The 21386-nt window shown below is 36.9% G+C and overlaps 1 protein-coding gene across 3 annotated transcripts in view; it reads right to left on the reverse strand.

The window, feature by feature from the left end:
• The window catches only part of TENM1 (teneurin transmembrane protein 1), a 779956-nt gene that overhangs the window by 742101 nt on the left and 16469 nt on the right, over positions 1–21386 (reverse strand). For all 3 annotated transcript variants that reach the window (XM_012759551.3, XM_012759555.3, XM_020284904.2), the window contains exon 2: positions 20285–20350. The gene's annotated coding sequence lies outside the window, so the exon portion shown is untranslated. The remainder of the gene's footprint in view (positions 1–20284; positions 20351–21386) is intronic.

The raw sequence follows: 21386 nt of genomic DNA on the forward strand, positions 1-21386 counted from the left end.
AACCTCATTCAACTTACCAACAATTGTTATTAACTACTCTATCCATTGTTTTCCATTTTCTATGAAGACTTTCTGTACACTTCATAGAAACTATACAATATCTTGATTATTCATCACAAGAGCCTTGGGAAATTAACTAGAAAACCAAAGGCTAGAAAGATTACGTGACTTTTTCACCGTCACACAGCTAGTTAGTAATAAAGCCTTCAACTAATATTCAAGGACCCAGATTACTAGTCTAATAAAGTGTAAAATTAAAGGCTCATGATGTTTATGTTAGATCATATTAACCACTGAGATACTTAAAAAAAAATAAATTTAATCTTATAAAGGGTTTTTATTTTCAACAAACAAGCTACCAAAAATTTTTGGATGCGAAGGTTGGTATATCGTAATGTAATATGTTTATGAAATCACTTAGTAATAATTGAAAGCAGAAAAAAATCACATATTAGGTGGTATCTAAAATACTATGAAATCATAAATTCGATTTTCCCCATAATCACATCCCGATAAGGAGTTTGGTTTGGGGCTGTTAGTTTCAGTCAGATATGACATTATTGTTTTCTCTTTGATTTTCACATGCAGAAAACAAATATTGCAGTAGACTACTGAGAGGGGCTTTGCAATTAACTTATATCTATATGAAGCAAATGCTCATTCCTTTCAGGATTTATTGCCTGAGATGCTCTCCCACTGACAGGATGGGATAGCTTTAGGTGAATAAGAGCAGTGTCTTCAGTATACTATGTAAAACCTGGATACAGACAGTAAGCTTACAAAATAAAAAACTGACTAACACTTGGCCTAAAGTAGCCTGAATGATAGAAAGAACATAAAATCTGGGGGGAAATTGGATGAACTGAAAATATCCCAAAGTAGATTTGAACAAGCAGTCAGCAGTGGGCTGAAATTTATTATAGTAACTGTCAGTTGTGCAATAGCCTATATGAAATGATTTGGTGATTTCAGTCTCATTCCCAATGGGCAAATGTTCACATCATTAAAATCATTTGTGAAAACAGGAAGCTTGTTTGCACTCTCAGAAGAGAGATCAAGAAACTAATGGGGCATGTAGAACCTATTCATCGGAAGTGGTCCCTCTAGGTGAGTCTGAGGGCACTTTTTAGGGACAACGACTTTTCTTTTCATAAACTCTTGAGTATAAATACTCTGACTCCATAAAGAATTCCAGCTTTCAATATTTGGGGCTTAAAAATGAACAAGGGAAAACAGGTTCCACCGAACACAGAATGAGAGGGGAAATCTTATATATATGGTGTAACTGGTGAAGCTAGATACTTTTGTTTTCTATACCGTTTTTTTTTCTTCCATCTTACTTCCTTTTGTTAATTCATAAGCGTGGTATAGAAAACTCTGAATTTGGAGTGAGAAAATCTAGGGTTTAGTCCTTGTTTTCTTCTATCTTGTCTATGTAAATTTGGACAAGAAATTTTTCTGTAAACTGGGAGTGGTAAATTTTGCTCTGTGTATGTGATAGGGCTGTTCAGATCCAATAAGGTAATAAATAGAAAAAGATTCAAACAAACTTTAAGTGATATGTAAATGCACTGACTGAATTGTGAAGCTGCTTTGCTCACCACATGCACTACCTGAATAGACTCAAGAGTGAGATCTCCAAACCCTGGCCTTGATTTTCCACCTTCTACACAACGTAAAGAGACCAGAATAAAGCGATCACGATTTTATTTCAAGGGATATTTTTGGAATTATTTTTATTCAGTCAAACCCACTTATGTTGCTTTGTAGACATGCTTCTGTGTGTGTGTATGGATGTGTGTGTGTGTGTGTGTGTGTCTGTCTGCCCATCCGTGTTGTACCTTCACAACAAGATATAAGGAACTCATAGCTATAAGTAAACATATTTATCATCATCTACTGTTTTAGTATCTCTTTTTCAAACGAGCATCTAATAGGGTTCTGAAATCTTCTGTAATTGAACATTGTATATCTTCAGTAGTTAGCTAGTGTGCTTGCCATTAAGCATTTACTTCAGGCTCAGAGCTTAGGACAGGGCCTGATACATAATTAGTGCACAGTAAACTTCTGCTGAATAAATGAGTTATTCCCATGTAGGGATCACCCTTTTGCTTTGTTGTCCCTCAGTCCCTGTACATATTTTCCATTTAGATTTGTTGTCCATATCAAGCTACTTGTATTTTCATTGCTTATATTTTGTGTTTTCTGTGTATGGCAAACACACCCTAGGGTGACAGTCATAGTCATGGCCTTGTGTAATACCTTCCCCTTTAGTGTGGGCAGAACTTATTTCTAACCAACAGATATGGCAAAGACAAAAGGATTTTCAGGCATAATTAGGGCCCCTATCACTTGACTTTGACTTAATCAAAAGACACATTCTTCTTGGTGGGCTTGACGTAATCAGGAGAACCCTTTAAAAGAGGAATCAAGGTCACCCCCAAAGTTAGAGATTTGAAGCAGCTCAGACTCTGTGCTCTCCATTGCTAGCTTTGAAGAAGCAAGCTTCCAGGAATTCTATGGCCACAAAAAATTATTCTGCCAACAATCTGAGGGAGTTGGAAGTGAATTCTTCCCTAGTCAACATTCCAGATGAGAATAAGCCCAACTGACACCTTAACTGCAGCCTTATGAGACTCTGAGCAGAAAAACCAAGTCATACTCAGACTTTTGATTTATAGATATAGGGTGAGATAATAAATTGATGTCATTTCAACCCACTTGATAATTTATTACACAGCCACAGAAAAGAGCCTGATAGACCAGCCCACTGACCATAACAGCACCCTGCATCTGTGCAGATCATAGTCATCCTAGAGGGTAAGCATTTTGAGGGAAGAAGCCACATCTTTTGGTTTTGCTTATTTCTCAAAGCCTAGTGCCCAGCCAAGCAATATTTGCCACAGGAATATTTGCAGGCTAAAATAAATTGTTTCTACTTGTGAGCAGTAGGTATTATACTGTACCTCCTGCTGAAGCTGTTTTCTACTGAGAAAGTAAAATGCAATAAAGTGACTTCTGTTTTTTCACATATTTTTCGGAAGAGTGGCAAAAATTAGACACACATGAAAAACAGTGGGAGTTGTGTACCTACTTATCAATGCATGAAGCTGAAAAATGACCACATTCCTTTTAAAGATGGCAATAATGTAGGATGAAAAAAAATAATTCAGAAATCCAATTACAATGAACTGACTAACAAACTGACTATGGTGGCCACACATGGCTGGTATAAATCAGAGTTATTTTCCTCTTTCTTAATTTGCTGTGCAGTCAGGTTTTGGCTTTGCTTTTAAAAGAACTGAGATATCTAGCTTATATCTGACCTTATATATGTTCAATAGTTATAGTTTTAGTTTTATCTCAAAACTAAACACCCCAAACCCACCCTAATTTGCTTACCTAAAATACAGTTATTTCAATAGCTAAGTTTCTATTCAAAACGTTAACAATCTCCTTGCCAATCAAAAGTCAGCTTCTTAAACTCAGCGACATGTAAGGGAAGCCAAAATTAAGGTTCCATAGGAAAGAGCCAAAGGCCCAGAAAGTCATTTCTTCATTCACTCTTTTTTTCATTCTCACACTTTTTCTGTTTGGCTGAGTTAGTTTATTCATTACTATAAAGGGAAACAGCAAGTATGGGAAACAGCATGGAAATTCAAATTTTTCATACTGTTTTTATTATAAAAATCAATCTATATATTCTCATTTCAATTACAAAAACTATCAAACTTCAAATAGCTTAATATTATTGAACAAGAAAAAAGGACAAGAGATATTCACAGTGACTTGATGATATTAATGTTAGGGTAGTAGTAGCTACCAGTAAGAGGGCAAATGCTTCCCTATTGGACTAGGTGATACTGAAAATTCTAAAGCTTCTGATTTAAGTTAATCAGGGCCTTTATTTCCTTTTTAAAATGCAAACAGCACTGGCAGACTATCCCACTGAGCCTTAAGAGTCACTTATCGTTCCAGTTCCAAATGACTAAGTTTGTCAGTTCCTTTTCTTAGAGTAGGCCTTATGTTTTCAAGGGAGAAGGGAGTAGACACAACGGAAGAGGATAAACTTAAAGTCCCTGGTTTCCTGAAGGGATATAGGAGACATACACCACTGAGATTTGAAAAGTGCACAAGAAAGAAGTCTCCATTCCAAACTTGCTGAATAAGCTTCCCTGTGTTCAAGACTGAGTACAATGTAGTGTCAGATATTTGTGTTGCTCTATACTGCTATGAGTTGTAAGTTCAGTTTCAGATACATACTTAGGTTTTTTTTTTCTATTTTAATTACTCATAAAATGAGTTCAGACAATCTAATCATTCCTAATACACATGCAAGAAAAAAGGACAAAAACTATTGTCTTGAATATATAGGATATTTGACGATGTTGATTCTGAAATTTTCATGACAGAAAGGAATATAATCCCATAAGTTCATCTTGAATCTCTCCCACACCATGAGCTTCATTACTTTGAGAAAATGCACAAGAATATATACCATTTAGGGAATGAAATGGACTTGGAAGGTGAATGATAAGCCAGGAAGTTGGCCTGTCACTTTAGTCCCTTTATCTGAACAGTTTTCCCTAAAGCATCCAGTGATCTAACTATAAGGTACCAAATGGTCCATCAGTTATACCAGGTGTCCTCAAACTACGGCCCACAGGCCACATGCGGGTGTTTTTGCCCGTTTGTTTTTTTACTTCAAAATAAGATATGTGCAGTGTGCATAGGAATTTGTTCATAGTTTTTTTTTTAAACTATAGTCCGGCCCTCCAACGGTCTGAGGGACAGTGAACTGGCCCCCTGTTTAAAAAGTTTGAGGACCACTGAGTTATAGCATAGATTCCATGTCTTTGTGCTTTTACTTATTCTAATATATCCACCTTGGATGCACTTCCCTGCCTTTTCTGACATCCCAGTTCATAGTCATTTTCTAAAATTGTCACATGTTGGTAGTATATTCCCAGATATAAACCAGAAGATACAGTTAGATACTTCCTTGTCTGTGATTCCAAATCACTTCATATGTACCTCTATTACTGTTCTTATTACATTGTATTGTAGGAATTGTTTTGTTTGTTTGTTCTTATGTCTTTTACACCCAACTTCTTCACTATAAACCCCTTGAGGGCAAAAATTATTTTCTATCAATCTTTACACAGACCAATCTCCCTCCAACCCACGACAGCATATCATAGCAACTGACACATAGTGTGTGCTCAATTTATGTTGCTGGATTGGATTAGAAAGTTGACATTAGAGGTCCAGAAAAGAAAAGTAATCAAAGTAACACTTTCCCGTCAAATAAGGACTTGCTTCTCACAAATGGCATCCTCAGATCAAAAGACCCAGGAAAAAATTATTTTTTGACTATAATATTAGTTCAATTTAAGGTCTCTAGAGCAATACTTTCAGAGGAGGTGCTGTGTCTGAATGTTTGTGCTTCCCCTCCAAATTCATATGTTGAAATCCTAACATCCAAGGTGACAGTCTTAGGAGGTGGGGCCTTTAGGAATTGATTAGGCCATGAGAGCAGAGCCCTCATAAATGGGATTAAACCCCTTATAAGGAGGCCCCAGAAAGACCCTCGCACCTTCCACTATGTGACGATAGAGTTACAAGAAACTGTCTGTGAACCACAAAGTCGGCTCTTTGTGAACTAGGAAGCAGGCTCTGAACAGACACTGAATGTGCCAGCATTATAGTCTTAGAATTCCCAGCCTCCATAACAGTGAGAAATAAATTTCTATTGTTTATAAGTTATACAGTTTATGGTATTTTTGTTATAGAAGTCCAAACAGACTAAGACAGGAGGCCTCTATACCTTTTTTTGGCTACCAAGTGAATTGGCTTCTTGTGTAAAGAGGCTACCTTTGTTCATACTCCAAGTTCTTTCAATTCAGGTGTTAAGTGATTAACATCTCATCCAAATCAATTGATAATTTTATGTACTTCATAATGTAACAGATTCCATGAAGGAAATAGGAAAGGTATAAGATTGTTCCTGTATTCAAAATTCTTGCAATCTAATTGGGGAGACAATTTTAATGCGTAAAAGAATTAGACAAGCATTACTATACGGCATAAACATGTAAAATGCTGTTTTCTGACTATAAAAATGCATAGAAATTTTAAAAAAGAAAAATTCACTTTTGAGTCATGAACCTTGGAATATTTCATGGGCCTTAAAGAATGAAAAGGATTTAATAATGCAAAGAGAGTTGAAATGAGAGGCTGCCTAAGACTTTAAAACATCTCAAAGAATTCTAGAGCATGCAAAGCAACGAGAGATGATTCAACTTAAGCTCCTCATTTTATATGAGAAGAAACAAACCCAGATAGAGCTACTGACTTACCCAAGGTCCCACTGTGGATATGTGCAGTGCTGGGAGAGATCCTGCATTGCTCCTATCACCTCAAGTTGTCTCTCACAATTTCTATTAAATTACATACAGGATGTTGTATTTTCCATTTATGTGGGGGAAGATGAGCTCAGATGCATACTTTCTCACTAGGAAAAACATCCTGTTAAAATATTGTCTAGACCAATTTTTAAAAGAGAAACTGGAAATGTTGACGGTATAACCATAAAAACTTGAGTAAGTCTACTGCATTTGAAAAACAAGACAAAACGACTTCTGGGGAGAGGGAGGTGTGAAACTAGAATGGCATATCTATTATAGACTCTGTGTTATAGAGATATGAGTTACATCATCATATACACAAGAAATAGGAATTCCCCTGAAATATAACTGAGCTTATTTTATGAATGAATTATACTCTTTTTAAGTCAAAATTAGCCAATGGTTAAAAGAATGGCACTGCCCAGCAGAGACTACATTGATACTGGCTATCTGAAAGGAAGTTTCCTCCTTTTTTACATGCTAATCCTTGACATGCAGACCAATTTTAATTTATGTTCTGGCAGCATCTCAGCTGCAAGAAACTGAGGGTACCGACATCTGGCTTGATAAACCACATAGCTGTAAGCAAGCTTATAAATTAAATTATTTAAGTATCCCCATTTAATTTTCAACATCTCTAAGGACAGGATGACAGACTGAAATGTGTCAAGCCCAAAGAAACCTGCCTAAGCTCATCTCAAACATGACACTTAAAGTAATTCAATAATATTCCACATTTTACAAACAGACTTGAAAACGCATTTCACCCTATCAATATAATTTGTAGTGCACAAATAGAATCATGTCATGCTAACCCACAAGAAGCATAATTTAGCATGGACATAAATTTTACTTAAAGATTTAATTATTGTCTTAAATATATGACTATGTGGAAAAATCTCAGCATGTTAGGTGCAGTCCCCTAGTCTAACATATTAGAGTGAATGAGGCAAGTCATCAGGAGATTTTTGTTTCCCTCTTTCAGGGCAGCACAGTTGTCACTATTATTGGCAATTATTCATTAATTCATGCAAAATATATTTGTTAAATACTAGTGTGAATTACAGTGCTAGGGGCTGGGGATCCAACAGTGATAAACCCTACATAGTCTCCACTGTCATGGAGCTTATTGTCCTCACACGCACGAGATAAAATGTCACAATTGGTTCTTCTAAAGCATCAGAACTTACTAATTCAGGATCAACTTCAGTCCCCTTTCCTCCTGTAGCTCATGAAAGGCAGGTATATAACATGGAGCCTGATAAAATATATACACCTGAAAAAATTATGTACAATATGTACACCTGGCTATCAAAGAGCTAATGCACACATGCAGGAAAAGATGGACTCTAAAAAATACGGTCCCAAAAGTGACTTGCTCATTGTTGCTGGAGGCAGAGGTAATTTGCACCTCAATCAATCGCAAATCCAAAATACACTGAGTCCCTGATATGTGCAAGGCAATATACTGAGCTTTAGGGAATTAATGAGCAACCAGAGGCATGCTCATGGCAGGGGTGCAAAAAATAAAAGAGGGAAATAAAGGACATTGTGAAGCACTGATCAGGAACATAATGGCTGATTATATATGAAAAGCAAAGTACAAGAAGGTGGCAAAGAAAGCCTCAATGTGTTAAGCCTGGGTAGCTGGAAGAATGATGCTATAACTGACAGAAACTGGGAAGGTGGACAGGGGATCCAACCTTGGAAATATGATGTGCTCACCTTTAGAAATACAATGAGTTTCAGTTATCAGCAAAACATCCAAGTGTACATGTGGCAGGAGGTTGGAGATATGGGACCATAGTGTAAGAAATATGTTTTTAAAAATCATTTATATAGGAAATAGCAGTTAGAGTCATAAAGGTAGGTGACATCCCCAAGGATAAAAAGGTAGAAAGAGAAGGACAAATAATGGATCTCGAGTACATCCACAGTTTGAATATACGAAATAGAAAATAAGCCAGGAAGAAATCTCCGTGTTCTTTACCCAAGGAATCTTTATGGCAGATAAACAGCACTGATATCAGACAAAGAAAAGACAAACAGGTTCATCTCAGAATGGTGATATGGGTAAGCAAAGCTGCACTCCCCAATCCCCCAGCCATGGCCCAGTTCTGGTGTGGCCTGTTAGGAAAGGGAGCATTACCTCCTGATCTCTGCACCTCCTCCCTGCCCCCGCCTCCTGCACTCCGCCCCCTGCCCTTTGGTCCATGGAAAAATTTTCTTCCATGAAACCGGCCCCTGGTGACAAAAAGTTTGGGGACTGCTGAAAAAGGATTAGGGTATACCAGAAAATCAAGTTACTCTGATTCACTTTATTGTGGTCTTTGCTACTGCAAAATATACTTGCTAGACTCATACTTCAGTGGGGTCACATTAGGATCCTTTGGTTGAGGTATTACACAATAAGAACACTCTGTGCAAGAGTCTAAAATTCATCTGCCATATCTAAAGGCCCAATTCAAGATTTAGATACCTTGAGACATGAAAATAAAATCCAAAGCCCCCCAACCAACTGAATGGACACCCTCTTGGCCAAAGGGACCCCAGAGAAACCTTAAAACTGAGTTCCCAGCATGACAGGACAGGAGGTCAGACGCCCCATTATACTCCCTCCCCTCGTTAACCAACTATTAGGTATTCTTCCCTAAGGGTTAAACAGAAACATAATTTTTTTGTGTGTGTGTGACAGTCTTACTCTGTTGCCTGGGCTAGAGTGCCATGGCATCAGTGTAGCTCACAGCAACCTCAAACTCCTGGGCTCGAGCAATCCTTCTGCCTCAGTCTCCCAAATAGCTGGGACTACAGGCACATGCCACCATGCCAAGCTAATTTTTTTCTATATACTTTTAGTTGTCCCACTAATTTCTTTCTATTTTTAGTAGAGATGAGGTCTTGCTCTTGCTGAGGCTGGTCTCGAACTCCTGAGCTCAAATGATTCTCCGGCGTCGGCCTCCTAGAGTGCTAGGATTACAGGCCTGAGCCACTGCAACTAGCCAGAACCAGAATTTTTGAAAGAATTGCTCCACCACTGACTTTAATGCACCTAATGCTGCTCCTTCCTTTTCACAATTTTGGCACAACTGACCAGCATTCCTTCCTGATAAGGGACCCCTGAGCATGGAGTAGTTCTCACCAGTCTACGGAGGATTCGCAGTGAGGATTTTCATGTCCTCTGCTTCACCTTTTGACATCAGAAGGCCAAAAGCTCCACCTTTGGATCATGCTATTTATTGCTGCCATTTTTTTGTGCATGTGACCTATTAAGGGGCATAAAGCTCAATGGCACATATGCAAATTTCTCCTTTCATAAATATTCATGATTCCTCCTATAATTTATTAAATATGTAAATTTGGCCATCCCACTCAACATAAATTCCTACTCCTGTGGCCTTCCCCTAAAAGTGCATGTTTCTGGCTTCTTGGCCGAAGGTTATTGCTTCCCATCCTGTCAGAACTGCCACGTGCAGGCTGCAACGCTTTAGGAGAAAAAACTCTCCTTTCCAATTTTATGAACCTCACGTCATTCTTCAGTTGACAACCTCACTTTAGGAATTCCTAAATTTGAGCACCCAAACAAGAAAAACAAATCAGATTAAAAGAAACCAGAATGATTAATGGATTTAATAATAAGTGGAGACCCAAGGGAATGGTAGCTGAAAACACTGTTTGAATACTGGCCATACCACTTACTTACTGTGTAACCTTACCTAAATTACTTAACGTCCCTTGGCCTCCATCTTCTAGACTTGAAAACTGGAGATGATAACTGTACAAACTTCATAAAATTGTTGCGAAATTAAATGAGATAACACATAAAAATGAATAACACAGTGCTTGGCACAGAGTAATTGCTCATAACTTGCTAGATCGCACACAAATACAGGCGCACACACACCCAAGTCAGTGAGCAACACACAGAGAAACCTACATAAGGAAAAAGAAGGGAGGTTGAAAACCGAATTTTCTACTAATATTTAAAATAAAACTATGTCAGTCATATAGGACTATCTGTATACTCAAGAGAGAAGTGCAAAAAAGCAAAGTAAGTAGTCTTTTCTGAAGACCTACTAAGTTTATAAGATAAAAAAAGACAAACTCAAGAATGAGAGGAGAAATACAAAATGAAGAAAGTATTTCACCCTTTCAAGAATGAGACAACAAAGAAGATTCTCATGTTGTTTGGCAAACTGGAAATTTAATATGGGAAATGATTATTTAAAAAAATATTCTAGGCTGAGCACAGTGGCTCATATCTATAATCCCAGCACTTTGGGAGGCCAAGGCAGGAAGATTGCTAGAGCCCAAGAGTTCAAGACCTGCCTGGGTAACATAGCAAGATCCTCATCTCTACAAAAAAAAAAGAAAAAAAAAAAAAAAGCTGGGTGTGGTGGCAGTACCTGTAGTCCTAGCTACTTGGAAGGTTAAGGCAGAAGTATCATCTGAGCCCAGGAGTGTGAGGTTGCAGTGACCTATGATGACACCACTGCATTCTAGCCTGGGTGACAGAGTAAGACCCTGCCTCAAAAAGAATGTTCTATATGCAGTCCTCTTTAAAATTTGTCTTATCCAAAATATTATCATTAAATAAGTAATATTATGACTATGGAAGTAACCATAAATGATTCCATATAAATACCAAATTATTCCGTGCCAATTTTATTTCTTTCCATGATCAAATGAGAAGTCACAGAGATGAAGGCAAAATGATTTCTATAAGAAATTGAACATGAATTCCATGACATTCTCAAAAGCAATGAGAAAAAGAAAGGTTTACACTAGAGTTCAGTAACCTCTTTATACTGGAGGGCCCCAACAAGCCTGAAACAGTACTCAGGAAGACCAAATAGTGGAAAAAAGAAACAGAAAAAGAGGTGTAGAGAAAAAAATAAGAGGAAGGGGATAAAAGGAGTAGACAGAAGAAAAAAACAGTACCATAACAAATGTGCTCAGTTTTTATTTGTAAAGTGCTTAGCACAGTGCCTGGCACATAGTTAAATGCTATATATATTTGCTAAATAAAGAATTCTGTACACATAATGCTAACAACTTGACTAGCTTACCCTTTGCATAGACATTTTTATGCTTGAAAGCAGAAACCTAGCGAAAATGATTGCTCAAGGCCCTCTGCAGCTTGGTTATTGCATAGTTTTAGTTTTCTATCATTTTAAAAGATTTTACTAGAGGAAAAAAAAACTGATGGTATTAACAACACATCAGAATTCTATTTTCTACGTCATCACTTTTCATTTTACCTAAAGGTATAATAGTACTTAAAAAAAATAGCCAGCACTCATTTGGTAGATTTCTTAGAATTTGTGGGCATTATGTATTTCATTTGATACTAAAGACATTAACAACTAGTATTATTCTTTAAACAGCCCGCTCATTTATAAGATAGCCCTGTAAGTAAGCTCTACTGTAAATCATTTGGTACACGGAACTCTGTGTTCCCATCAGTAATGAAATAGGCATTTTTATTCAAATGTAGCAGGATGTTCAGCTCCCAGGATAATGATTAAGCGAAGATCTCCTTTTTTATTCTGCAGACAAAGCAGATACCATACTTACAGTTTAGGCTCCTAGGGACAAAAATTTTAATGGAGGCCAAGATTTCCTCAGACTTTATGGAAATAACCTTTTTAAAAGTTTGCATTCTATGGTCCCTCTCTATGGCAATTCTGATTTCTTTTTCCTGGGGTCAGAACATTCTTGACAGGCCTCCCACTCCCTTGCTATTCTTCAATAGTACTGTGATTTCCTCACTTCTCTTTCTAATGAATATTTCATCCGTCTGAAGGAATAATCATTGTGTGTTTACCAAATGACAAAATGACTTATAAAAATGTACTTAACTGAAAATCAGGCTTTCTTAGAATTACCAGAGGGTCTTCTTAGAGCTCCTTCCTCCGCCTCCTCAAACTACTGTCAGCAATAAAATGAATAGTAACTTCATGTGCTCTTTTATGATTAAAACTATAAACCTGGTGCAAATTAGTACTCATAGCTGGCATTTACATTCTACAGTATGTAGATGTAAGTTTAGATCAGGCATGTGCACAGTGCATCTTTCATTTTGTGTTCATATACTGTATACAAAGCATCAATCAGGATGTATTAAAGCATGTATTAAAGCATCAATCAGGGTGCTTTTGAACACAGCAAGACATAAAATTAGATAAAATTAAGAAAGGCATTTAAAACTTTTATTATTGATATTAACTTATCATTGAATGTTTATATCATACACTATGTATTATACCCATCTCATTTAACTAGCGAGCATTCTGCAAATAAGAAGAGAACAAAAATAACAAGAAGCTATCTATTACACACAGTGACAGTCAGCTATGTTACTTAAAGTCTATTTTTTGAAATTAAAGTTTGCATACAGTAGTACAGATAAGTCTAGGACAAAATAGGTAGCTGATATGTTCTCAGAAAACAGCCATTTGTAGTCATATAAGTTGAACAGTTTCATCTGACATTTGTCAGACATCTAGAAAAAATAGGACAATATTTGAAGGTCACTAATTCAACATCTATTCTATAAAAAAAGACCCTCGCTACTTCAGATAGGGTGCCACATGGCATGGAATTATGTTGCCCCTTTGTACTTATTTCAGATTTTTGTCATTGTTTTTTATTTTTCCTTATCTTTTGTAAAAAAGAATATATAGTGATTCTTGATATACTTTGGAAGTTATGCTGAACTTTTTTTATGCTGAACTTTTTTTTGAAGTTAGGCTGAAGAAATAGTGATTTCAAATTTATTAAGGTGAGATGGAGGTCCATGAAAAAGCTGGACTTAGCCTCACCCAAAAGACACATTACTGCCTTCATCTGTCAGGTTAGCAATATCATGGGGCTGAAATAACACTCCTAAGGAAGAACTGCTCAGAGAGATTTCCCTGAAACCACAGGAGCCATTTCTATTAACTTTAATCTAATTTCCTAAGCATCCAATGTTGGACTTTTTGTTGGAATACCATGGGTGCATTTCAGATCATGACTTATCCATAAACACTTACCAAAGCCCCAATGCTTTGTTTTCAGTTTTGGGTTGTTTTTCCTGTATATTTTTTTTTTTTTGGAGTAGAGGAATAAGTACCAATTGAGCAATGCTTCTATTTCCCTTGGAAGATCAGAGCTAAATGTTATAAGAAACTGAATTGAATCCACAAGTTAAGGTTTTTTATGAGCCTTGCAGATGGAAGTGTATGAGTGGCTGTCCTATCCACAAATTACAAGTATGTAATCAGTCTGTAAGATGAACAGCTTCCAAAGGAGACCAAATGACATAGTTAAGCATATCTTTCCAAAGAACTTTTTGGCAGTGAATGACTATAATTGACCATCTTACCATATTTCTGCCCTCCATATTAAGATGATTCTATAGCTTCATGGAACTGCAAGCTGACGAGTAAATTGAGAATTTTAATATGCTAGCATATATATCTGTAAGGATATACTGTGTGCCAAAAAAAGACTGACTTACCAGTACAGCTGCCCCCTTGCAACAAAGTCTATCAATTTAATCCTTCTTACTCAGTATTCATTTGTGTTACTCCTCTAAATTCTAACAGGCTCTGTTTTATTCCTCATTGTGCCATTGCATGTAGGTATTTTATCCTGTTCTAAGATCTTTTCTCTGCCTACTCTCAACCTTAGAGACATAGCTTATAGTTTCGGTGAAAAATATGACCATTACTGAAATAGGCCAGACACGCACGCGCGCACACACACACACACACACAAAAAAAAAAAAAAAAGGAAGAAAGAAAGAAAGAAAAGGAAAGAAGAAAAAAGGACAATCTATATGTTACTCTCTTACTCTCCCCTACTTAACAGCATGGATATTGTGTCATACTTTGATTTTCTTTGATTTTTCTTTTTGGTGAAGCAGTAATGTAGAGAAAGGTAGGTCACAGGGGTGTTCAAGGGGAATTTTAAAATGAACATATTTTGGATTCATTCATCTATACTATAAAAAGGATGATTGTCAGCTGTGAGCAAATTTAACACTCAGAAATCCTTACAGAATTGACTGCAAATATAGTCACTAGATTAAAGCTCAATCTAACAACATTTAGACCTATATCTTGATTATTCTAATTTTGCATAAAGAGGAATTAATGTCCATATTGAAATAAGGAGATGAGCTTATTTTAAGTTAAAAAACAAACAAACAAAAGCTAAAGCCTAAATTATTATTTCAAGGTCTCTCATTTAGATGTTTCATAGGCTCCCCAAACTCAACAGGTATAAAATGGAATCCGCTATCCTACCCCTCCCCATCTACACATTGACTTACTGAATGTGAATGGCTCTAAGGCAGATAAATGGGGGCGAGGTGAGAGTGGGAGAAGCTGATCATACAAAAGTACAGGGTCAAGCTGTCCAGAACAAGGCCCAGGGTCTGAACATAAGATGTTTAGCTGTCCTGCCCTTACTAGGGTCATGAACATTTTTTTCACCTTAGCCTAAACTTGCTCTTAGTAACACTGAATGGTATCCATACCTATCTGGTCTTTCAAGGCAGAAACCTTTCCCTTACCCACCATGTCTAATGAGTGACCCATGCCTGTCAGTTCTCCACAGCATATCTCAAATCCCATGGTTTTCAAAGTGTAGTGTTTGGACCAGTGGTATCAGCATCTCCTGGGACTTAGAAATGTAAATTCTTGGGCCCACTCAGATCAACTGAAACAGAAACTCAGGTTTAGGATCCAGCAATTTGTGTCTTACCAAGCCTCCCAGTAATTCTGATGCACACTCAAGTTTGAGAACCACTGCTCAAATTTCTTTATGGTTATCCCTATTGCTCATTGCCATCTGGCCCTCATCATCTGTCATCTGGGCTATAGCAATAGTCTCCTAACTGGTTTCCTAGTCTTCAGTCTTAACCCGTCCAATCCATCCTCCATACTGCCACCAGGGTAAACCCTCTATATCACAAACGTGATTATTAAAATCCTTCCCTAGTTCCTCGTTGCCTGTAGCAGTGGCTTTTAAACTGTGTTCCTACGTGGACTTGTTTCAGGAGTTTCCCTTAAGCAAGACAGAGGCTCAGTGGGCAGTAGTATGCCAGTAGGCCACTAGCTTAGAACTTTTGTTTCAGGCCGGGTGCCGTGGCTCACGCCTGTAATCCTAACACTCTGGGAGGCCGAGGCAGGAGGATCACTCGAGGTCAGGAGTTCGAAACCAGCCTAAGCAAGAGTGAGACCCCATCTCTACCAAAAATAGAAAGAAATTAGCTGGACAACTAAAAATATACAGAAAAAAATTAGCCAGGCATGGTGGCACATGCCTGTAGTCCCAGCTACTTAGGAGGCTGAGGCAGGAAGATTGCTTGAGCACAGGAGTTTGAGGTTGCTGTGATCTAGGCTGATGCCATGGCACTCTAGCCTGGGCAACAGAATGAGACTCTGTCTCCAAAAAAACAAAAACAAAAAAACCTTCTGTTTCACACTGTACTCAATTCCCAACTTTTAGCTTGTCATAAAACTCTTGCCAAGATAACCTATTTGAGAAGTAGTGCCTGTGTCATTTTCACTGCTATCGGTGCCCCATAAAAGACAAAAGTTAATTTCCTACTTTTCCTCACCTATCCACAAACCTTGTATCAAGGCAAGGGGATATGGGAGAAGGGGATGGGAAGAGGGGGCACAAGTGGTCCATAGAAGGGAAGGGAACGAGAAGACTAAATTCGCCTGAAAATTGGGAGTGGACAAGACAGAATTGTCAAGTTTTTTAGACACAAATGTCTGTGGTTCTGATGGAAGGGCCTAATATAGATATACAAGGAATACAGTCACTAAACGAACACGTTTGTGCACCAAGATTAGCATGAATGATGCCTTTCAGCAGTGACAACTGCTGACAACTAGAGACTTCTCAAATTTTCCATACTAAGTAAACTCAGTGTACTAGTTTTCTGTTGCCACTGTAATAAATCACTGCAACTTGACAGCTTAAAACAAAACAGATTTATCTCATAGTTCTAGAGGTCAGAAGCCTAAAATGCATCTTGAGAGCCTAAAACCAGGGTTTCAGCAGGACTGACTTCCTTCCTGGAGGCTCTAGCGGAGAATCTGTTTTCTTGCATTTTCCAGCTTCTAGAGGCCACCCACATTCCTTGGCTAATGGCCCCTTCCTCCATCTTCAAAGCCAGTATCGCCAACCCAAGTTCTTCTCACACAGCCGTCTCTCCTGTTCTCTCTCCTTCTTCTACTTTTAAGGATTCTTGTGATTATATTAAGCCCACCCAGATAACCAGGATAATCTCCCTATGTTAAGGTCAGCTGATTAGCAGCCTTAATTCCATCTGTAACCATAATTCCTCTTTGCCATGTGATACATCATACTCACAGGTTCCAGAGATCATGACATGAACATCCTTGGGAGGCCATTCTGCCTACCATAACCAATGATTCCTATAGATTTATTTTCAGTGGGGATCTATTATTTTTTATATTTTATTTAGAGACAGGGTCTCTCTCTGTCACCCAGGCTAGAGTGCAGTGGTGCAATCATAGCTCACTGTAACCTTTAATTCCCAGGGTCAAGCTATCCTCCTATCTCAGACTCCTGAGTAGATGGGACTACAGGCCCATGCTACCACGCCTGGCTAACTTTTTAAAAATATTTTGTGGAGATGAGGTCTCCCTTTGTTTCCAGGCTGGTCTCCAACTCACGACTTCAAGTGACCCTGCTGCCTCGGCCTCCCAAAATGCTTGGATTACAGGCATGAACCACCACGCCCAGCCTTGGGGGTTATTTTAGATTACATGTATCATTGCCCTATTGAGTAAGTTTTGATATATAAATCTTTTTAATTTAGAAAAATAAATGCCATAAACAAAAAAAAATACACACTCCATAACTACGACATTTAATTCTTTTATTTTTCTGTGTATACGTCAGCCCACAACTCTCTACCACGATCTTGAGAGTGGGGACCATGTCCCATTGTTGATGTTTATTTCCTGAGCACCTAGCACCATGCCCAGCACATTGTAGGGACTTATTGATGTTTGCCACAGTAATAAAATGCTTCTTCTGGAAAAGAATATTTGTAGTGTTATATTTGTAACTTAGTTCAGAGCTGTACATATCTCAAAAAATGAATCTAGTGCTTAAAAAAGGGGGGAGCTGAACATACACTATTTTAAAAATCCATTTAAAGTAGATGTCAGAGGAATTTTTTTATTATTTCTAAATTGGATCATTCATCAGTGGAATATGGAGCAAAAGAAAGGGAACTGCTCCCCTAAACTATATGAATTCTTACTTATATTTTATTTCAAATCAATAAGGTGAATGTCTCTTCTAAAATATTATGATTCATGAGCTTCATTTACTGCTTATTCTTTGCTTTCATCAGAATAGCCATCTTTATATAGTACTAGAATTGTTGATATTTTATTGCATTGCCACATCTCATTATTATGTATTAAAAGCTATTATTTATGGCCACTACTTAATCTGATATGAGACAGAAAAATTATTGAAGGCTTGGCACCTCAAGAATAAGCATTTTATAGGAATGAAAGACTGACTAGGAAGAATCAATGGTCCTTCAGCTGCCCCTCAGATCATTAATTCCAAGTGGTTGTTTGCTCCCAGGCACTGTCCTGTACCTAGGTTGTTATTGCTGTGATATGTAGATGAAGGAGAATATATTTTAAATGTTTTAATATGAACTCAATGCTCATGAAGGGTACCAGATTGAAAGCATTGGAGTCTGAAGTCATCGGGTTATGCACTTGGCTGGTTCCAAGGTACAGAGAGATGCTTGACCTTGAATAACCACCTTGCAAGTGAGAGAAAACATACAGTTTGCTGAACTTGAAGAGACTGATAGAGGAGCAGCGTAACAACATCCCACAGTTAAGCATTTTTATCAAGAAGGAAAACTTGAGACTACTAGCTAAACTTCAACTTGAATCTATTTAGTATGCCAGCATTGGTGTGTGTGGATTGGGTGGCTGGGTGGTAGTGGTGTTAGAATATACAATTGCGTTAAATCAAAGAAAAATAAATGTGCTATTACCAACTCACTAAACTACTTGGCAAGCAGCAATTTTTTTAACTGGTGTGTGTATTACAATTTAATTGCCAATCATGATTTCATATTGCATACTTGATAAGAGTCCTGAATTTTCTAAAATTCCTAGAATGTTTGAACAGGAAGAAAGTCAGAGCTATTTAACCCAGAGTTTTTATTATAGAAATGAAAAAAAATGCTTAAAGTGGAGAAGTGACCTGAAGAGGAACATATTGCTAGTATAAGTCTGGGAGTAGAGCTCAGGTTTTCTGACTGACAGGCAAGGGCTTTTCTACTATATCATGCTGTCTCTCTAAAGAAGGAAAACTAGCTGCTCTTTGAACCTTTTAAATATTTAGTGCCAATTATTTTTATAAGTGCGCATTCTTTGGGCATGTCAGACATTTTTTTCCCTCCTTTCTGATCTACTCATTCACATTTACTTAGTATGACTAACATTTTTCACACATTTAAATCATCTTAGTATGAAAAATACCTTTCAGTTAATATTACACAACTGCCAGACTCACAATTCCCAAATTAAGAAAGTTATTATATTCACAAATGACACACAATGTGAAAATCTTGACTTCCTTTATCAGTAAGTTTCTTTTAATATCATTTTATTTTCTGATCTTACTTTTTTCCCCCATAATAATCTTAAATTTTTGGTAATGTTATTCCCTTAAAGACAGTACCTCTGGAAGAACAGCAAATAGAAATATGTGTATAGTCAAAAGTTATAAATCCATTTTAAATTACCATTACAAACTAATCTCAACCAATTGGAACCCAGTTAATGAAATCCTAATGAGATATTTGTATTATATATTTTGAAGGGAAATATCAATGCAAATTCTAAAATTTGGTGGATTAATTTTGTATGTACTTTTAAAGAAAGTATCAAATGATGACAAAGACTTACCACAAATTCAGATCATCCTTTTGACACTTTTACAAGTTGGAATGATGCATAGCACTGCAATATATAGGTACCAAAGGGGGAGAAATAAATGCTTTTTATTCCCTAGTTATTAACAACGGAACATTGACCAGTATTTTAATAAAAATTAAGACCAGTGAGGGAGGTCCCCCATCTTGCCACATTTTCTCACATATTCCACCTGACTATAGAAGCACTCTCTCAATATTCCACTTGAATTCTATCTACATTGGCATGTTTACCAGAAGAAAAGGCACAATAACTTTCGCCCAATAGTTGCTCACTAAGTGTTTATTGTGCATATAGATAGATAGATGGATAGATAAAGAGAAGAAAGAATGGAAAGGTAAATAAATAAACGCAATATCTCTGTGAATACAATTATTTCACTTGAGACTTTCCTAAAGAATCAAAACATTCATTTCAGGAAGCAAATGTTTGTTTTGCCAGTAAAATTTTCTGAATTGAAATATTTGTTCCATTGATATAAAGAAATGCCATATTTATTTGTAGTCAGTGAGAACTACTAAATAGTTTTGCAAACATCCTTACTGGCCACTGCTGTTCCTATGCATTCTGCAGATGTTCCCATTACTCAAAAATCTCCTGATTTTAGTAGCTGTATGTGGAAAAGGTCACAGAATTATTCAAACATGTAAGACAGCCTGCATATTGGGTTTTGCAAAGACTCTCTAACAATTATTAGATACAGACATAAGCTTATCTAGTCAATGGACAAATAGATTTTCAAAAGTTTAAAACAATGCATTTAATTTACATGGCACTCAATAAATATAATATCACTGGAACGTTTTTTTCTTTTCACATTACGTAGCTATGTGTTCAATTCCCAAAGTAAATTTCAGTGTACAATGCACATACCTTGATAGATCCAGAAGTTATGGGAATCAAAAGGAGACAGCTGAATAAAGGTCACCCTTGTAATTCCTGTAAACAAATTAGGTCAAATTATCCTTCAAACATATGTACAAGCAAATCTAAAGCAGTCCTTACATGAGGAAATGGAAAAGATACATGTGGGGTGGGGGTGGAAGTGGGGATGAGGGTTGTAAATATAAGACAATTAACTTTGCAATTCACAAAAGATGAAGGGGTTTGTTTTTTAAAAGGTCTGCTTGAAACTTCAAACAATTATATTAACTATGCTGCAAATAGAGAATTTCTTAATTATAGAAGAGTATACCTAGAAGAGTATGGAATTCTCATACACTCCACAAAGACTCTCCCAACTTACCACTATTCAATTTTCACTCAACATATCACTCATTTTAAGATGAAAGGCCCACAATTTTAAGAAGTTTTTCCCAATGTAAACAATTTATAGTACTTGTAATTTCTTACATTAGGATAGTCCTTTACAATTTATAGAAAACTTTCATATACACATCACATTTATTTATCAAAACAACTCTTTTATAAGATCAGGAAACTGAGTCTCAGAGAGGTTAAATGGCTTGTACAAAGTCACATATGTGGCAGAGCCACATTAGTGGCAGAACCAGGATTAGAATCCATGTCCCTTCATTTTTGGTTCAGACTTTTTTCCAATTTCCCACATGAAATCCTTTATTTAACAGTCACAATGTTGACTATAAAATGTGTCTCCCATTCTCACTGGAGTTAAGTAATATCTCGCTGTGGTTTTGATTTGCATTTACCTCAAAGAACTAAAAGTAGAAGTACCATTTGATACAGCAATCCCACTACTTGGTATTTACCCAAACGAAAAAAAGACATTCTATAATAAAGACATCTGCACTCAAATGCTTGTAGCAGCACAATTCACAATTGCAAAGATGTAGAAACAACCCAAGTGTCCACCAATACATGAGTGGATTAATAAAATGTAGTATATGTATACTATGGAATACTACTCAGCTATAAAAAAACAATGATGAACTAATACCTCCTTTTATTATTCTGGATGGAGCTGGAGTCCATTCTACTAAGTGAAGTATCCCAA

This window comes from Microcebus murinus, chromosome X (genome assembly GCF_040939455.1).
Source record: "Microcebus murinus isolate Inina chromosome X, M.murinus_Inina_mat1.0, whole genome shotgun sequence".
Taxonomy (NCBI): domain Eukaryota; kingdom Metazoa; phylum Chordata; class Mammalia; order Primates; family Cheirogaleidae; genus Microcebus; species Microcebus murinus.